Here is a 14,666-nt window from a genome sequence, read left to right as displayed (position 1 = left end):
AATTCTGTTTCCATAGAATGAGTTTCTTTTGAAAAGCATTAAATGCCACATTCATTCTTAAAATGTCATCTCGAAAGAGTAGACTAAGGATTTTTTATTTTTTAAAAATATCTACTAGGGAGTATACTATTGATAGCCAAATACCATCTTAGAACCCTTTTCTTTTTAAGTTTGACAGCTCTTTTAAATAAACACTTTGCCACAAGATAACCAGACAACCTTTGTTTGGTACAGACGATTTTCATAGTCATTCCCCACTCATTACATTGACAAATTCCTGCTTGTACAGTGACCACTAGTGTGGGTGAGTTAGTAAGCACAATCAGTATCTCCCCCCGCCTTTTTTGTAATCCCTGTAAATATTCTGATTGATAAGGCTTATGAGCATTTAATTACTCAGATAATTTGATTAATGTTGCCAAAGAGGTGAGTTTCAATGCTGAAAAATTACTTCTTCCAACTGGAGGGACAACAAAACACAAAACCTGTGCAGGAGAAGGCACTTTGTTATACACCAAGGACACAAAGATAAATAAGACACTGTCCCAGCTTTAAAAATTTATGTAGGAATTTGGAGGAGTGCTGTCATTCCAAGTTTTGGAGAATAATATGTAAATTTTCAGGACTAGGAGATTACTCCCCCCAACACACACATACACTCAACAAAGTAGTTCCTTTACAATTAGTTTTCTTTCCTTTTCTGAGATTGTATTGTTTAAGATCATAATTTAGTCTGTGGTTAGTTTGGGTATTTTACATTTTTTGAAATTAATCCTCCATTTCTTTTGAGTTCTCAGTTTAGTTAACTGGGTATAGAATGTGTTGATAATTTTTTAAGATTTCTTCTGGTTTTGTTGTTATTTCATCTTATTTATTTGCTATTTTACTGATTTTATTTTCTACCATCATCTTTTTAATGAGATTGGCTATATGTTTATCAATTTTATTAGTCTTTTCTAGCTCTTAATTTCAGCACTCCTACAATCTTGTTGGTTTCCAATTTATCTATTTCTGCTTTAGTTTTTGGTTCTTCTTCTTTCATGCTTGTTTGGGTTTGTTTATTTGTTGAGATTCTAATTTTTAAAAATTCATATTCAGTTCATTGATCCTCTGTTTTTCTATTTTGCTATTGTATGTTTTTAGGGATATAATGTTTCCCTTGAGGACTGCTTTAGCTGTACTCAGGAATTTTCATTCTAATGGAAAGATAACAAGTATATATAAAAACACATACAACATACATATAAAGCTTATAAATAAAAAAAACCCACATGTACAGAATAACTAAATACCAAGCAATTTTTTCAGAGAGATCATTGCATTTTACTTGTATAAAGATCATGCATTTTTTAATGTTATTATTTTTTGCTTCCCTTCTTCTGGATTGTTGCCTTCCCCTTGATTACTTTCTTTCCCATTTGCCATGCAGTCTTCTTTCAGAGTCCATACCCACTTGTCTGGAAGCTGGTTGTCTCTAGAAGCTCTGGTTTTTCTTCCACAAAGGCATAATATTGTCCATGGAGCACAATATTCACTCAGAGGAAGTGGTCTTCCTTTGAACCAACTCCATGTAGATTAGACCCATTGTAAGGTGTCCATCTCTTGTTACAAAATATGTCTCTTCTTCCCCCCCCCTTCTCCCAAGCCTTCTGGAGAATGCTCTTCAATAAAAGCTCCTCTCACTAAAAAGAAAAGATTTCCTTCTTTCTTCCTGTTTCAACTCTTCCATTTGTCAATTCAGTAAATTCTCTTGAAACCCCCTTCTTGCTAAGAAACTATAGGAGTTATTATCCCTTTGCTGTTTACCCATGTTCCACCTCCTTTTGTCTTCTATGCACCCTTTGATTATTTAATTTAGTCTCTCAAAATACATTGATTCATCTGGAACGGAATCACTACCTGGTGTTTCAGGCTCCTCCACCATTATTTTTCCTCTTTCTTTAAATTCTGCTTACATACCTTGTGTACTTTTAAAAATAAATTGTGGACTTTTTCTTCTTTCACAACATGACTAATGTAGAAATATGTTTAACATGATTGCACATGTATAACCTATATCAGACTGCTTGCCATCTTGGGAAGGAGAGAGGGGAGGGAGGGAGGGAGAAAGATCTGGAACTCAATATCTTATAAAAATGAATGTTGAAAACTATCTTTACATGTAATTGGAAAAATAAAATACTGTTTACATTAAAAATATATCTCTTAATAGTCCCCTTATTGTTGTTATTATTGTTTTTGTTGATATTTTAACCTAATAAGTATTTTATCTCTTTCAGGTTTTTTCCTTTTAATAGTCTGAAGAGCTGGAGTAATTTACTTCACTACTTGTGATTGCTATGGTAGTCATATCAATTTCCTTTCCTTGTGTTTATCCTGTTTATAAGTTGAATAATTTGTTCCTGACTGTTTTGTTTTCTTCAAGAACATTGCAAATGATTCTCTTTTATTGAACATCCATCTTTTTTTCATTGATGATTAGGTTATGTCATTTTGGGTTGCACCTTAGGCTCCTTTCTTTTTTGAATGTATTATTCCATCCTTTCCAGCTGTTATTTTTTTGCAGGCATGGAAGGCTAAGGGGGTGTTCTGGGCACAAACTGTATAAACTTAGGATTTCCTAACCTAGATCCTCCAATTTGTTCAATTTTGGCTTATTACATATTTCCCTGGGGAAGAGGAAGGGCTACCAAAGAGTAAAGAATAGTTGTTTAGACTGTTCATCTGCTAAGGTGCAGAGTTTTTCTGTTTTGTGTCCTTTGTTGAGTGAAATAAAGCTAGTTCTGTATCTGGTGCTTTATTGGCCCATGGCCTTGGGTTGAAGTTGAGGGCCCTGTCCTTTGTCTGTGGAGCACTAAGCATGAGCTAACTTTTCATATTTCCAGAATTTCTCCTGGAAAATGAGGATATGTGCCAAAAAGAGAGATTTTTGTAAATTGCTCTCAAGATTGAACCTGATCTATGCAAAATGAAAATTTAGGTTGTAGACCATGCATTACACTAGAAATAATAACAGCTCACATTTATATAAAATTTGGCTTGCAAAGTGCTTTATGCATCTTGTTTATGCACACAGTTGTTTGTGAGATTGCTAAAGCTTAAACTGCTAAAGCCATTATCTAAGGATATTGTCAAGAATCCAACAACTAGTACAGTTTTCTTTTCATGTAAGCTTGGTGGAACTGGGAAAGTAACAAGACACCTCAAGCACTGTACTTTATACCTATTGATATTAGAACATCAATTGTATGGGTATGTGTGCGTTGGAGAGGAATATGATGGTGGAGGTTCAGCATAATTTCATTTCAAATTTAAAAGATTTCTCAGATGTGTTTTAGTTCAACTTTAACCAGAAGGGGACCCCCTGCCCCTCCTACCACATCGTTGACAAATGGTTATCTAGCTTCCATTTACAGACTTCCTGTTATGGAGAATTCACCATGTACTGAGGCAGTCCATTCCACTTTGTTAAGAATTTTAATTGTTTAGAAATATTTTACCTTATATCAAGACTGACGCTATCCCTGCAATTTCCACTCATTGCTTCTAATTGGAGGTGAAGCAGAAAAAGTCTAATGTTACATATGTTAGATACTTGAAAACAACTGTCATGTCCATCTTAAGTCTTCTTTTCTCCCTTCTTTTCAATCACTTGACTTATAGTAGTTTGTAGTGATTTGTATAGTGATTTGTAGTTCCTCTACCATTCTGGTAACCTGCCTCTCAAAACATTTCAGTTTATGAATGTCCTCCTAAAATATGGCACCCAAACTGAATATAATACTAAAGACATGATAGACCAGGGAAAAGTACAGCAATATGATCAACTGATGACTTATTATGTTCATTTTCCTTCTACTAATGCAACCTAAAACCAACTTAGCTTTTGTGGATGGTTCATATTTACCTTATCACTTATTAAACCCATTCTCCACCCCCACCCTCAGATTTTTCACATGGTTGTAGTCTAGATAGATTTCTCCCAACCTGGATTTCTGTAGTTGATTTTTTAAAACTGAAAGTAAAAATTTTCATTAGCCCCATTAAATTTTAACTTTGTTAAGTTTGGTCCAATCAGTATAGCTTTTAGAGATATTAAAAATTCTGATTCTTTTGTCAAACATGCCAATGACCCTTTCCAGTTTTATGTTGTTTAAAAATAATAAGTAGCAATTATATAGCACTTTAAGATTTGCAAAGCACTTTAAATATGTTATCTCATTTGATTCTCAAAACAATAATATGAGGTAGATGCTATTACAGTTATCCTTTCCACATTCCAGGAGTTAGGGGTACAGTACCTCCATGATTTGGAAAATCTATGTAAAATTTTTGGCCATCTCTTCACACCAGAGAAGAAGTCTGAATTATTATAGTAATAAAAGATAAAATGTGTTGATGTTATACAATACTATACATATATTTTGTGCATATTTTATACATATATTTCTATTCCTGAGTTTCTAAACTTTTTCCTTGTCATCTGCTGACCTTTGTGTGTCATCCAAGACTTCAGAAAAACTCCCCCAAAATTCCCATTTAATTTCTTATGCTGGACCACAACATATCGAAACTGTGATAGGGAAAGTCACAATGTGGAAGGGATAACTATATTTATTTTATTGGTGAGAAAACTTGAAGCCAACAGGTTAATTGAGTCATCCAGGGTCACATAGCCTAATAATTGGCTGAGGAAGGAGTTGAACTCAGGTGTTCCTGACGCCAAAGCTAGCACTCTGTCTACCCAGCTAGCTGAAGCAGTGATTTATTTGGCCTTGGAGTTAAAGTAAATACCTGGGTTTGAGATTTCTAGAAAATCTCAGGAAAATGATACAATCTCTAGTTTTATTGTTATGCAAGGCAGCAAGTGGACAAACAAAGTTTATATACATTAAGGCAATATAAACAGACCAAGGTTTGTCACCACATGCAGCCTGGAGGTAAGGGAGATATTGTTGGGGGAGGGGGAAACACACTTACAGTTGGGGTCAAGTGGCAAAATTACACACCCTACGAATGGAAATAGTTGATAACAGGTAATCAGCACCAGATGTAGGAGAGGGGATTCTTAATCAGACCCAGATGTGGTAGAAAAATTCTTGGAGTCCCTTACTGATACCAGTCATGGGTGAAACTGGTATAGAGAGCATTTCCTTATTGGGACCATGGACTGGTGGGAGGATACAATGTTAAGTAAGGCAGCAAAAGAAGAATGACTCAAGGCCTGCGGCAAGTCAAGAACGCATCCAACCAAAGAGCTACAAACCTCATCTGCCTGACACAGAGTTAACAGAGGGAAAGTACACACTGTCTGTTTTGCCTATGTCCTTCTATGGACATTAGGACCACTTAGCTTAAGTGACTCCATATTGGAGTCCTATCATTAGAAATCCAATATCAAACAAAGACATCAAACAATATAAAGTTTATGATTATCGGGGAAAGCTAGGTGGTTTAGTGGCTAGAGAGCTGGACCTGGAGATAGGAAGGTATTTAGTTCATGTCCTGTCCCAGACACTTGGACAAGTCACTTCACCTCAGTTTCCTCAACTGTAAAATGAGGATAATAACATCACCTATCTTCAGGGTTGTTGGGGGATCAAGTGAGGTAATACCTATGAAGTGCTTAGCACAATGCCTGGCATGTAATAGCTGCTATATAAGTGTTTATTTCCTCCCTCATCCTGCTGCTAATATAGGATTATTTAAAAACCTGATAAGCATGTCATCTCTGGTTTCATTTAAGTAACTGAATAAAAATATTGAATGGAATAGAGCCAAGGACAGAACCTTGGTACACTCCACTAGATACTTCCCTTCAAATTAAATCCATTAATTGCTACTCTTGAACTCTAGTCATTCAAGGGAATTAATAATTTACTTGGCTGCATGATTGTCTAGCGTGCATTTCTTTATCCTGTCCAATTAAGTTCAATTAAACAAATATTCCTTAAGTGCCTCCTCTGCTAAGACATTATGGGAGATACTAGGGATACAAAGAAAAAACAACAATAACAATAAAACAACCGTTGCCCTCAGAAGAGTTCATCATTTACTGGGGACATAAAACATGTACCAAATAACTCTTACCTCCGAAGGACAGAAATACTATAGTATACTGAAAATGAAACTGGATTTCAATTTAGGAATCTTGATTTCAGTTTCTGGCTTTCCTTCTAACTCACTGCATCACTTAAAGTAAGTCACATTGCCTCTCCGGGGTTCAGGTCTTCATTTTTAAAATGAAGGGGTTGGCCTAAGTGATCTTTAACATTCCTTCAGTTTTAAAATGCCACAACTCTGAATAAAGCCCAAATCATAAGCTTAATACTACATAAGAATGTGTCACTCATGAGGCTATCAGTGGATTTTATTTTCACATGAAATGTTATTTTATTTGGCTTATTATTGCTGATTCATGAATAGTTTTATCTTATTATACATGCATATCCAGGAGACAAGATAAAAATGACACAGACTAGATTTTTAGATTGATTGATAAAGCAAACATTCCTGGATATGCCAGTTTATATGGCTTCACTATCCCATTGTGCCTGTTTTATGGCAAGCATCTTCATATAAACATTCTGAATTTAGACCTGAAATCATTCTGAGTCATAGGTCATTGTTGTGTTGTAGTATCAGCAGCTTTCATGAAGCATCTTTGTGTATACACTGAGACTTGGCATTGGGTAAAACAACTTAATTATCCACTTCATCCATAAGAAGTGTTCTAATAAGGTAGGACACAAAAGATGTTATAGGATTTAGAACAGGAAGGGACTTTAGAAGTTATCCTACACAACCAACCTCTTCATTTTACAGATAAGCAAATTAAGACCTAGAAAGAGGTTGAGGCTTGCCCAAAGACACCGCAAAAGTAAATAGTAGCCACCTTTACCCCCAAATCCTTCTCCCAACACTTCCCTCAATATTTATTTTCCAATCAATATCATTTGTAGATGCTCATGACCAATGGATTTTCCATGAAGCGAAGAGTTTTTTGGCAACAACTCATTAATCTATCTACCAAAACATGGAAGGATTTCCCTTCTCATTAACAGAGTACACATAAGGATAATATCACAGATCTTTAAAGCATTAAAGTCAATCTCATTTGTAGAGCTTTTTCTAAAATGGTCATTTGGGGGTTTAGAATTAGATTTAAACTGAAATAAAATTAAGACACTGCCTTTTTAGCAGTGTCTGAAATAAGATGACAATAATGATGATGGTGGTATTTAGAAATAATTCAGGCTAGTCAATTAACATAAATACATATATTTTACATATATGCATACCTAGATGATTCTAATTTTTAAATTCTGGATTATTTTCACCTTAGAAGAGATAATTCTACCTTTTCATCTATACTTGTTAGGGTTGAAAAACCTAGAGAAGGTAGACAGCTGTAAAGGGAGATGTTGTGTTTGTACAACAGTTTGAAATTATTATCTATCTCCCTGTTCTATTTAAAGAATGTCAGTATGATTTTCTGTGGCAGCAACATCAAGGTCATGGGTCTACTTGTGACAAAGGGCAAAATTATTTTAAAAAGAGAAACATAGAATGGTGTGTCTGTATGTGTGTTTGCATGTGCATATGTATGTGTTGTTAAGTATGTGTGACAAACTTAGAATAATTATTGAATACTGTTGAATACTGAGGAATGAGTATAAGGAAGGTAGGACATCTGAGTACAGCTTCTTGGGCATGATTCCGTGTTTTAAGGCCAGGCATGAAGAAGAAGGTGCCTCTGTGTGGAGACGGCCAAAGCATTAAAGCCCTCTGCCATAATGCTGATTGACCTCTATGAAGTGCCATCAATAATTTGAACTCTGATGATCAAGTCCAGAATATTTGACTGGCATCATCCTGGGCCTTAATTATCTCACATGGAGAAAGAAATTTGGGGAGTAGCTTTCTATCACAAGCTCTATTTTACCTTTACCCTTACCCCTCCCTTCCCTCTCTATCTTTACCTCTACCTCTATATCTATATCAATATTGATATCAATATCTAAGTATATTGATATCTTTATAGATTTACATATAGATCAATAGATTTACATATAGGCCTATGTATAGATCTCCATATAGATATACATAGACATATAGACATTTATGAATAAATACATCAATATCAATAGAAAAGTACATATATATATGTACAGGTATATACATACATACATGCATAAATATGTACATATGCCTCTGAACTGTTCTAGTCAGTCTTTGGCCCTCTTTTTAGTTCCATTTGGTCATTTCAAAGGTAATGCTTGTTTATATCTTTTAAGGAAATATTATTCACAATAAATTCATCAGACCAATAACCCACAACATGTCTCATTAACCTTCCTCTGTCCTCTGCTATTCACTACCTCATGCCAGCCAATTCTATTTATAAGATTAACATGAGACCAGGCAGGAAATGAAGGATTCTGCCTTGTTAGGCTGAAGAGTGTTTTCCTTTTCAAACCAGATTTCCAATCATGAAACAAGTCTTGCACAGTTCTGGTGGCAATTCTCCCCAGATATGTGTTAGGTCAGATCACATTTCATGGTGAGGAATGTAAACACCACATTCACTAAAGGTTTTCTTTCTGTTTTTAGTAAATTTACTTCCCTGACCGGATTAAGATCTTTGGTTACATCAAACCTCTAACTGGCAGAAGACCAAACTTAATTTTTCAAAGAGAACGTTGTCATGGAAAAGGTTTAAAGAAGGAAATATAATCGGTCTGAAAACAGCTGTGGGAAAGCTAGGAGAGGAATAGAGTGGGATGGAGTGTGGTGGTGTACGTTTGGAGGGGAGGCAAGAATCTCTTTCAATTTTTACTTGCTGAGAAGTTGGACCAAATTTTTCAAACAGAAGCCTTTGTCTACAAGGAAGTTTCTGAAATTTCAATGAAAGCAAATCCTTTAAAGTGTGCCATCCTTCATGTACACAAATGATACTCCCACCCATTATCACTTAGAGTTATTTTTGTCCTAGTAATAAGTTGTTCTGCTCCCAGTCCCCTCGGTGACTGATGGATGTACGTACAAGACAACTAGCTGCAGCTTGGGAGAGAGACAATGGAGGGGTCACAGACTGGAGTTTGTCTCTATGTGAAGCTCAATCCATACGCTGGATTTTTTTTAACAAATGAGGCAATAGAAAATTGTAAAGTGCACATGTAAAACACACATTTAGTAGTGACAATAATGACGATGACTACAATTAAACCACTACCACCACTGGTAACAGCAAACAGTTGACTGTATGTAGTCCCTTATATAGTCAAGAAGCAACAATCAGAACCAAACATGGAACGTCTGATTGGTTTAAGATTGGGAAAGGAGTATGACAAGGCTTTATAGTCTCACCTTACTTATTTAACTTAGATGCAGAGTAAATTATGTGAAATGCCTGGCTGGATGAATTGAAAGATGGTATTAAGGTTGCCAGAAGAAATATCAACAACCTGCTATATGCAGAAGATGCCACTCTGATGGCACAAAACAAGGAAGAATTAAGAAGCCTTATGATGAGGATAAAAGATGAGAGTGTAAAAGCTGACTTGAAGCTTAACATAAAAAAAAGTAAGATCATGGCAGCTGTTCCCGTCACTTCCTGGAAAATACGGGGAAGAATAAGTGGAAACTGTGTCAGATTTTATATTCTTGGGCTCAAAGATTACTGCAGATGGTGACTGCAACCATGAAATTAAAAGATGCTCCCTGGAAGGAAAGTGGGGGCAAATATGGACAGCACACTAAAAAAAAAGAGACACCACCCTGCTGACAAAAGTCCATATAGTCAAAGCCATGGCTTTTCCAGTATTAATGTATGGCTGTGACAGTTGGACTATAAGGAAAGCCGAACAGCACAGAATCAAGACTTTTGAACTGTGGTGTTGGAGAAGACTTTTGAGACTGCTTTGGACAGTAAGGAGATCAAATCAGTCAATACTTAAAGACACTCTGACTCATTGGAAGGACAAATACTGAAGCTGAAGCTTAAATACTTTGGCTACCCAATAAGAAGAGAAGACACATTGGGAAAGATCCTGATGTTGGGAAATATTGAAGGCAGAAGAAGAAGGGGATGGCAGAGGATGAGATGGTGTTATAGAAGCAATAAACATGAACTTGGACAGACTTTAGGAGATAGTGGAGGATAGAAAGGTCTAGTGTACTATGATCCATGGGATCACAAAGAGTCAAACAAGACTAAAATAATGACTGACCTCAGGATCAGGAAGACCTGGGTTCAAATCCTGTCTTTGATACATATTGGTTTAGTGCCCCAGGTAATCTCTAATATGGTACGTGGTGGAGCAGGTGCTTATCTGCATTAGTAGAGGGAGTTTTAGCAGGTGTTAGTCTGCTTAGTCTGCTTTGGTAGAAGGAGTTTTCTCAGTGAGAAATCCCTCAAACAATGCAATCATGGATCTGGTTTAAAAAAAAAAGATTTACAAAGCACTTTTCATATACTTTTTCATTTGATCCCCATAACAGTCATGTGAGGTAGGTAGTATTGATAATGCTCGTTTTACACATAAGGAAATTGAGACTTAAAAAGGTTAAATGACTTGCCCAGAGAGTAAATATTAGAGGTATGATATGAACCCAAGTTGCTCCTTATTCTCAGTTTAGTGCTTTTTTTTTTTTTTTTTTTTTTTTGCAAAATAGCATGTGCTAATCTAGGACATCTTGTAATTTTCCAAAATGTCCACATTGAATCATATTCTAATAGATAATATCATAAAATTATCTCATGCATCACATGTATATACATATATGTGTATATGCATATATACATATACATATATACACATATACATACATATATTATATATATGTGTATATATATATATATGTATAAAATATATGTGGCTATAACAGACCAGAGTCTTACACTTCATAATCAGTCTTCATTATTTTGGTGATCAACATCAATCTCATCGTGAACTCATCTTATACTATTTTCACGTAAACAGCTTCATTGTTTTGAGGGAATTGTGGGAATTGGATGAAACACACTGACTCCATCTTGTGATTCAATTCTGGAGCTCTCTTCCCTTTCTATTCAGTTATGGGTTTAGTCCAGTTTCTGACTTGTGAGAAAACATTATTTAATTATGGCAATTGTGAGAAAACTTTATCGCATTGTTCAAACCTACCCCTTTGTGACTGGAAAGCTGGACCACCTCTACTTGTGGCTTAGAGTCCCTTAGCTAAGGACCTAGGTTATGTCAACCAGAAACCCAGTCAAATCTGAAGACTGATGCAAGGAGTTATTTTTTTAATAAGTATACATCTCAAGCAATCCATATATCTTATCTGAAAACTGGCCCTGTCCCATTCAATCAGTTACTGTTTCTGTGTTCCTTTGATTGAATACAGACACTTGGGGGAGAAGGGAGTGGGACACCTCTTTTCTGATTTCAGGCAATTGCACCTGTTCATTCTTCCTCTCCCAACTTGGAAAATTCCTAATTGTTCCTTCAATTAGAAATCAGATTACCTAATTTTGTATAATAGTTTGTACCCTGTTAATTATTTTTTAATTATTTGGTCTTATTCGATTGCTTTTAATGCATAAAAATCTGTTTCTCCCTGTATTTGGGGTTCTGTTTCCTATTTGTTATGCAATTGGCATGCATTGCTTAATAAACCGATATGCTCAGAAGTTCCAATCTTTGTTTCATTAGTCATTTTATTTTTCACCTGCCATAATCTTTTGAGGAAATACAGGGGTGGCCATAATCTCCCTATTACTTAGCTAATTCTTGAACTGATACAAATGATAAAATGGTTGAACAAGCCCCTACTTCTCAATACTCAACATTGTTTCACCAGACTACCTCCCAAAGTCCTGAAAAGTTGGAAATGAGTTGCTAACTGATCTGAACTCATAGGCTTGAAAATCAACTTGTGAGAAGGAAAGATAGCAGCCCAGAAAACCAGGCTTATAAAATAGCTTAAATTCATGGGATCAGGCTGGAAAGAAGGATCTTAGAGTGGTTCTTACACAAAATGTTATCTTTCCTGTAAGGCACTGATATTCTCCAAGGTTAAAAGGTAAAATTCAAGGAGAACTCAATACAATAAGCATTTATTATGAATCTGTTACATGCAGTGAATTGTGTTAAATATGGGAGAAGGGAGGGAGGGATAAAAAGACAAGTATGCCTCATCCTCATGCAGCTGATGGTCTAATTACACAGGGGTGGGGAACCTGCAGCTTTGAGGCCACATGTGGCCTGCTAGGCCCTCAGTTGCGGCCCTTTGACTGAATCCAAACTTCATAGGACAAATCCCCTTAATAAAATCCTTTTATTATTTTCTGGGAAGTTTGGATTTAGTCCAAGGGCTGCAATTGAGGGCCTAGCGAGCCACATGTGGCCTTGAGGCCACAGGTTCCTACCCGTGGTAGTAGGAAGAGTAAGTACAGTATGGGTTCCTTCCATGGTTTCCATGCTTAGTGCTTCTCTGCAAACCCCACTCCCCCCATATGATATATTTGATGTAAATCGTGGCAAAAGCTTTAAACATTAGTAATTGATTTGGATGATCCAATGAGTTAAAACATGAGAACATGCAGTGAGTTCTTCTATAACATGACATATGTATTGCCAAAAAGCACCTTGAGATGCAAAATTGTGCAATAAAAACCATAAGACTTATGGAAAAATGGGGTTGGGGCATAATGGTCAAAAACTTCACCAGTGGTACATTAAAAAAAAAAAAGATAGGGATCCAATTAAAAACAGCAGCACACTTTTGTATATGTCAAATGGTTAAGAAATACATAAATATTACTATAGTGTTAGTGTCATAGTCTCTGATGGTTTCTCAGGCTTCACCCCAATTCCCGTGGGGTACAGACTGGCAAAGTAACCTCATGCCGTCAGCTACAACTTCTGGGCTCAAGTTGGAGGTCATGGCTAAAGGTTGAAGGCCCTCCTTGGCCCACACCACCTTTCATACCAGAAGATATATAATAAATATGGCATTTACCCTGACAAAGACCTGAAATTTGCTTGTGGAAGTAGGCATCAAAAAGGCTGAGGCTTATGAGTTATTGAATAGTGGTTACAGTTTCTGCATTCTCACTATTTCTTGGAGAAGACATTGAGCATAAGGTAACTTGAAATGTTATGCTCAAAATGTTCCCTAATATATCAATCTCTTTGGAAGAAATTTGAGTTTGTTTTTGTTTTTTGAAATAAGCATTACAGCAAAACTGCTTTATATAATAAATATTTTAAATACAACATATCGCAGTGTAATATGATATTTATTATGCATTTATAATGTCATTTATTACATGTATACAAATGAATTTTTACAGTGTTCGAGAAATTACTTATACTTATCATGTACTCAGGAAAAGGAAGTATTAATAATTTCTCATGCATGCATAATGTCATTTATAATGCATGAAATATTTACTTTTATATATATTATATTTTAGACATTATATGTGCTTATGTACATCGTGCCTCTTCCAGGTGCTCACCCTGCCACTATCACTCAGTAATCTCCGCTCCTTTGAGGGCCATATAATCCAGGACTGGAGTCAGGAAGTCCTGACCTCAGACACTTACTGGCTATGTTACCCTGGTTAAATTATTTAACTCAGCCTGGATAATAATAGTACCTACCTTGCCAGAAAGGATCACATGAGATAATATTAGTGAAAAGCACTTACCATAGTGACTGACACATAGTAGGTACTATATAAATGCCTATTCCCTTCTCTTCCCCTTAACTACTCCAATGAATATCCTGGCACAGTGGATAGAGTGCTGGACCTGTTAGTCAGAAAGACTCGTCTTCCTGAGTTCAGATACTTACTAGCTGTGTGACCCTGGACAAGTCACTTAACCCTGCTTACCTAAGTTCCTCTTTTGTAAAATGGGGTGAAGAAGGAAATTGCAAACCATTCCAGTATCTTTGCCCCAAGTGGGGTCATGAAGAGTCAGACATGACTAAGCAGCAATAGCATTGATCTAATGCCCACCTTCTAAACAAACAACAAAACTTAAAATCAGTAGACCTCCAGGATACTCTGATTCCTTCATCAACTTAATATATAGTTTGTACACTTTATTTCACATATGCCATCAACCCACTTAATATATCAGTTGGGTCCCAGATCTAGATCATATGTATTCATTTAGTCCTTGAAATTTGTTTTGGTTAGAAAGAGATTCTTGGCCTTAGTTGAATCCAGTTTGGACCTGAAGTTCTCTAGTTACCTTGGCCTTGATGAGGAGCACAAATGATTAACAGCTCGCAGATTCAACTTTTTAAAGAATGATACTGTCACTACTGGTCCAAGAATGAAGGTGGCACCATTCCCATATCCTGTTTTGTTTTTCACTCTTTCCCTAAATGACTATATTTGAATCGTAGTTCTCCTCCTAGTGACTAGGAGAGCTCTTGGTAACTCCTAGGTCAGGGGCCTGTCTGGACAGCTGCAGGGTGGGATTATTGGATCTATCTTGATGAAACTGGTGACGTAAGTGTCTGTAGGGTTTTGGGGTCAAACTGCATGTCTGCCTTTCCAGTTCACCTCACTTGAGTCCCTGTAAACACTTGTATGTTGTTGCTTTTGTTTTAAAGGTCCTCAGAGTTCATCCAGTCTGGTCTCCAGCTTCAATCTCTCTACT

Source organism: Vombatus ursinus, unplaced genomic scaffold (genome assembly GCF_900497805.2).
Source record: "Vombatus ursinus unplaced genomic scaffold, bare-nosed wombat genome assembly UNPS02014812.1, whole genome shotgun sequence".
NCBI lineage: Eukaryota > Metazoa > Chordata > Mammalia > Diprotodontia > Vombatidae > Vombatus > Vombatus ursinus.
The sequence above is the reverse complement of the archived record's forward strand: the minus strand, read 5'-3'. Positions refer to the sequence as shown.